Source organism: Berghia stephanieae, chromosome 5 (genome assembly GCF_034508935.2).
Source record: "Berghia stephanieae isolate SIO BIC M18660-M18661 chromosome 5, UCSD_Bste_1.3, whole genome shotgun sequence".
NCBI classification, from domain to species: Eukaryota; Metazoa; Mollusca; class Gastropoda; order Nudibranchia; family Aeolidiidae; genus Berghia; species Berghia stephanieae.
This window is the reverse complement of record NC_088364.1, coordinates 17,890,828-17,897,340: the sequence shown is the minus strand read 5'-3', so window position 1 is coordinate 17,897,340 and position 6,513 is coordinate 17,890,828.

Sequence of the window (6,513 nt, the reverse complement as noted above, 5' to 3'; positions counted from 1 at the left end):
CCAACTGGAAACATTTTACATACAGAGTATAACGGTAAATGGACCCAACTAACCTTTAACATGGTAGTAGTATATATGATGATACTATGATTTAATTACAATGCCAATGAAAGAATGTCAGAAGTTGTTTTTTTAAAACCTCAGGAACGAGAGACATCCAATGTTTGTCGTCATTTCGCCAGTTTAGGTTTATAAACATAGGCATATGGATAATGACCTTAAAAAATAAATAAAAACAAAAATAAATAATAATAAATAAATAAATAAGTAAATTATAAAATAAATAAGTAAATAATAGAAAAATATATAGATTTAAAAAATAAACAAATAAATAAATAAGAATAATCAGAAGTTTTGATTACTATACTGGGTATATTGTTGTAATGTCATAGAATCAAATACGAATGCCATTAAATTGAAAGGTGGGGGAGGGGGGGGGGGGGGCAGACTGCCGTATTATGTCAAACGCGATTTTAGTTTGACCAGAAAATCTTTACTTCATCTATCAATCGGTTAAGTCCGAGGTGTACATATTTTTCAGGTCTGATATCCCAAATCTTTATGGGCTCATTGTTACAACAATTTCAAAACGAGCCTTTAATTGGATTCAATAGTCTGATTTCACGTCACCCAGCAACGGCGGCCATCGTGGTTCTAAACAAAGAATATCGGTACTTTTTATTCTTCATGCTGGCTAGAATTTTTCATATGTCTTGTGATCAGAATGTGTAAAAGTCAAAACATGATCAGATTTATAATGGTTTGGGTTTTTTTTCCTCTGGATACGCTTTTATGCTCGTCGAAGAAAGATTTCATAAGGGCGTCCGCCGTTGTTCCGATAGTTTATAGCCAGTTATTAAGTTACCATGCGTCATTACGAGGGAAGTGACGTCATGACTGTTGAAGCGTATTGCGTTCGTTTAAAAGACGCTGAGATCGGTGATCAGAAAGCGAAGAACGCATCGAGGATATTTTACAGGACATGGAGGAATTCAAACAAATGTTGAATTAAGTTACATATACTTTGAAATTTGTACGTGGGAATATTTAAAATTGTTTAAATGCATTTCAGATTCTCTCTCTCTCTCTCTCTCTCTCTCTCTCTCTCTCTCTCTCTCTCTCTCTCTCTCTCTCTCTCTCTCTCTCTCTCTTACTCTCTCTTACTCTCTCTTACTCGCTCTCTCTCTCTGTTACTCTCTCTCTCCTTCTCTCTCTCTCTCTCTCTCTCTCTCTCTCTCCCCTCTCCCCCCTCTCTCTCTCTCTCTCTCTCTCTCTCTCTCTCTCTCTCTCTTACTCTCTCTTACTCGCTCTCTCTCTCTCTCTGTTACTCTCTCTCTCTCTCTCTCTCTCTCTCTCTCTCTCCCCCCCCCTCTCTCTCTCTCTCTCTCTCTCTCTGGACAATCTGTCACCAAATTAGGTTCTTCGTCAATTCCACTACAATGCAGATGCTACACGCAAGTATTAGTAACGAATCTTTTAGACCCCAATTGAACGATAAAGATATTACTACTGTACTCTGAAAAATAAACAAATATTTTAAATTTTGCCTAAAAAAACAAACTCGTCCTTCAAAAATCCATGGATTAAAATGGCCCTAATCATTCCCAGGTATAAGCATTTTTGACAAGATGAGAGTCGATATTTATATCTTTATCATATTTGATAAGGGGAGACGAGTTTTCTGGCCTAAACTTTATCAACATGGTTTTTCAGAGTTGGCCATGTTTTAGTCATTTGCTGAGGCCGGACTTCAAGCTTAGTCTGAGACTAGTTACTATGATACCATAGTATCGACAAGATAGCAACTATATTTAGACTCAGAGAGTCTAGATTCGGAAGGAAAAAACGTCTGTTACGAATGACAGAGGCAAAAAGTGTCCTGTTGTTATTGACACTGGCTTTTAAAAAAAAAAAAACTATAAAATAAGTGCAGATCGTCGAAAGTACACATTTTTGTGAGTAAAGACTAAAAAAAAAAAACAACAAAAAACAAAAACAAAACCCGAATCTAATCAACTCTCGAGTTTCGAGTGAACGGAGACTCAAAGTGGAAGGGTTCGCTTCAAAGAACAAGAATTTTTTTTTTTTAAACGATTTTCTTTTTTGTTTATTTGTTTTTGGGTTCAATTTGTTTGAGTTTCAATGAAATTTTCATTGGCCTAAATATAGATTTGACAGTCGATCATGGACATCATTGTAGTTTGTTCAGTCGACAGTCACGTGATTTGAATCATCATGGCAAAAGTAAGTTCAATTATGTAACGGAACGAAATATTATCTATACCGGATGTGTTGCTAATTTCCTCTTTGGAAATCTGTTGCGTTGAAAGTATGAAGGCTGGTTTCTTACCTGTCATCGTATACTAGAGAACTTGATGTTACCAGCACAAAATAACCGAATTAGTCACCTTCCTTACAACGCCCGCTTCTAGGCAAGAGCTAAGCTAGTCAGGGACTAGAAAACCGATATTTTTAGTCACTTGCTCCGTTTAGGCTTAAGACTAGCAAGTCATTTATTAGACTAAAAATAACTAAATTTGGTCCGCTTACATGAAATTGGGCCCAGATCTGCAACTTATAGATAGTTCGAAGATGACGTCACTTAGATCTTTGTTATTTTTTTTTGCCATCCGCGTTTATGAGTAATGCTCACTGAACTGTATTAACCCGACTATAAACGTTCATGGATACACACAGTTTTATGTGTTGGTCCGTTATACTTCCGGATGGCAATGTTGTGAACTTCTTAGCCAAGCGCATACTATCTATAACCTATGTGGACCTGTTTACATATTAAGGATGACCCAAACTGTTATGGCCGCATTGTTGAATTAGAAAACACGTACATACATTCAAACCATCACAAATACTGTCCATGAAGGCAATGTTAACTTTAGCCCATAATTACATCCGGTTGTCAGACTTGTGAACACTTTTTATTGCTCCGTTCTTCCCTCGTACAGAGCCCTCTGTGTGTGTGTGTGTTTCTTTTTTTTTAAATTGAGCTTTTATATAGCGCAATATCCACTAAATGTGCTCAAAGCGCTTTACAAGGGGTCCCTGACCAACAGCAACACGTAACATATAGAACTAGACATGACGCCTTTAAGGCGATATTACATTTTTTCCGGACAGAGACAACGCTGTTAACGGTCATGTACTCATTTTTACACCTGAGTACGGTGAGAGAATGTGAGTAAAGAGCCTTTTCCAAGGACTCAACTATGCGCCGAGCGAGACTCGAACTCAGGACCTTCCGATCCGAAAGCGAGTATCATACCACTTGACCACATAGCCGTGTTTTACAGAAATTAATTCCTTGAAAGATCACAGGTAAATAATGGAATGAAACCATGACTTTTTAAAAACAGTATTCATAGTAGAGGATGCTTCTATGTAAGAGGGTAGTTTGTTTCATTTTGATTTTGTTTTTGTTTGTTGTGTGTGTGTGTGTGTGTGTGTGTGTGTATGTGTGTGTGTGTGTGTGTTTGTGAAAAAAATATTGAAACGACCGCTTGTCAGCCTATATTGTGACGTGGGATCTAGAGACGGAACTAACAGCCAGAATCCATTGGGTCTTATGCAGCGCAAAAAGTTTGCTGATATAAGCTGGAGCTGTGTTTATATAATATATATATATATAAATATATATATATATATATATATATATATATATATATATATATATATATATATATATATATATATATATATATATATATATACATATATAATAAAGTATTAATTTATAAACCTTTTAGTACTCCTACACTTTTTAGCTTGACTCTAGCATGGATCCTTTTATATATTACTAACCGGAAATGTACGATAAGTGAGATCACTATACACTTACTCAATTCTATTAGTTACGTATAATATCTGCATAAGGGTTTGAAGTGGTTGGATAAGATTTGATGGCCTTGTGATGAGCCACATAATTTTGGGTCCAAAGGTTGAAGTTTTTAATTCCGGCATATGCTGTGATTTGTGACCCAGCAGCCTGAACGGGGATACAGATAGCTTAATTGGTAGGTAAAGCACTCGATCCAGGTGCAAATGGGTGAGTAGGGTAGTAAAATTTGTCTGTAACGAAAACGACCTTCGATCGAAGGAGTGTCGCATGTATTTTGGTCCTTCAGAGGCATACACCCCATGGAGCTAAGGTTATCCCGGATTCTATCGCCTTAAACTGTCGGTGCCGATTGTTTTCTACCATTTTGGGTAGGACTTTAGTCTGTTACATACAGAGGGTCACATAAATGATGAAAAGAAAACAAAAAACAAAAACAAAACAAAAAACAAACAAAAAAACCCATAAAACAGTCACTTTAAGAGAGCCACAAGAGAGACAATGCCTGCCTTTTCATCATAACATTATCTATGGTTTTCTTTTCTTCTTTTCTTTTTGTTTTATTTATTTGTTGGCTGACTGACGACTGACGATCTATCATTTCGAAAAAAAATTTTTGATATAAATTAAAAAATAAAAATAAATTTAAGTAAATCCTCTGTCCGCTTTAGAAAATCATTTGTAGAAATATTTTCCTTCTTTTTACCAAATGATGAAAAGTAGAAGGAAAAAAAAAACAGAACTCCGAAGAGCAATTCGAAAGCAATGTGAGAGGAAAAGCATTGCTTCATCTTAAAATAAATTCATCCCCAAGGGGAAATTTGTCTTAAGGGTCTATTCCAAGGGAAGACTGGAATTACCCAGGCGTCAGCCGTAGAGCAGCGCCGCAAAGTGAGCTAAGGCGAGGTGACTTGCTCAAGGCCACACAACGCAGCGGCGGGTGATTGAACTCGGTTCCTTTCGGGTAGGAAGCAAAGACCGTACCACTGAGCCACGCTGCCCCTCTTCTTTAACCGACTGTTTCCTTTCCTTTTATTGTTTGTATTGTGAACAAGACGTTAGTGCCCGAAACGTTATTTTTAATAATATTTTTTGTTTCTCTTTCGTACTTTTTTATATTGTGCTCAATACTTATCGAGGCCATTTTTACCTTTTTGTTAGTATTTTTATGACTACAGCTTTAAACAATATCTTACTGATAAATCTCTAATTTTCATTCCGCCGTAACGTGACAAAACACATTTTTTCTTTTGGCCAAAAACGTCAAATATCGATGAAATAAATGACCCCTTGCCTCCACAAAATCTCCCACCTGAGGCTACAAAGAGGTATCATATTTTAGATTTTTAAAAAATATATATTTGGCAAATTGCGGATCATTTTAATCCATAGAGGCTAGATATTTAGAGTAAAATTTTTATGGCTGAATTTTTTAAAAAAAAGTGTTTAGTCAGAGTTTAGTCATTGTTGTATAATCCTCTGATGACAGTCACTCTCCAAATATCAGTGTTTAATGGTTTTGGGCGATCACCAAATTGAGCCTTCAATTAATAATTGACATTCAACACAAGTCCGCTATGACCTATGTGCCTTTAATGTCCTTCGCTCTAGCGCATCCCTGTCGGGCATATATTATATAGATTCTTGACAAATTAGCCATACATACATACATGCAGACCTTGTTAGTAATTCAGGGTCCAGTGAACAATTGACAGAAATAGCTCGTTTGCATGTTAATTGGTCATTAACAGTGATTTTCAACATGTTAGTGTTCTTGTTAATTATTTTATGACAACTTAAGTGGGGTTCTTTGCATTTGCTTTTGTAAGTCTTTATATAAGATGTATCCATAGCTTGAGTTTAGGTAAAGTAAATGCGAAGTTTCGTAAGGCATGTTGAATAATATCTACTCAAACGTGTTAACGTTGCACTATAATATGATGCTAATTTTAGTAACAACAAATTCAGGGCTCGAGATTATTCAAGATGGCTTCTTCGAACATAGCTATGTTTACTTCGAGTTATGTTGAATGTTCAGCAAATTATCAAATAATATAAAACCTAATACATCTATAGCTAGGATTGCCACAAGTCTCACATTACAGTTGGTAACTTAATCGTAATGTTATTTCAGACTGATAAATGTATGTCTAGAAATAAAGAATAACACGATATATTAAATGTTCAAAATACGTCGCTTCGCGATTCTATAATTCGACATTTTAACCTCAAGATTAACTGTACAAAGGAGATAACCAGCGGTACCTGTTTATTGTAATTCTGATACCTCAAATTGTTATGAGTTCATTGTTGTAATGAAAATACTCGACTCTCAAACCAACGCAAAATATGTATTGTCCAATGGTAAATTAGTATCTAGTTCTTCAGAGCCGTTCGACCCACGGAGCCGGAGTTTATCCCGGTTTCTATAGCTTGAAACGGGCGATAACAATTGATTGCTATCCTTTGGATAGGACGCTAGTCGATCGCAAAGTGCTTTCTGCCGAATCTAACAGACTTAGCTACCCATTCACTGCTGGATGGATTGAGAGGGTGGGGGGGGGGTGGTCAGAAAAAATGTTGAATTAAGCCTATTATGATTGTTTTCTCGGTAATCAGACCTGCTTATATGTGGCGTCGCTTTAAGGGATACTCTCTGCTTT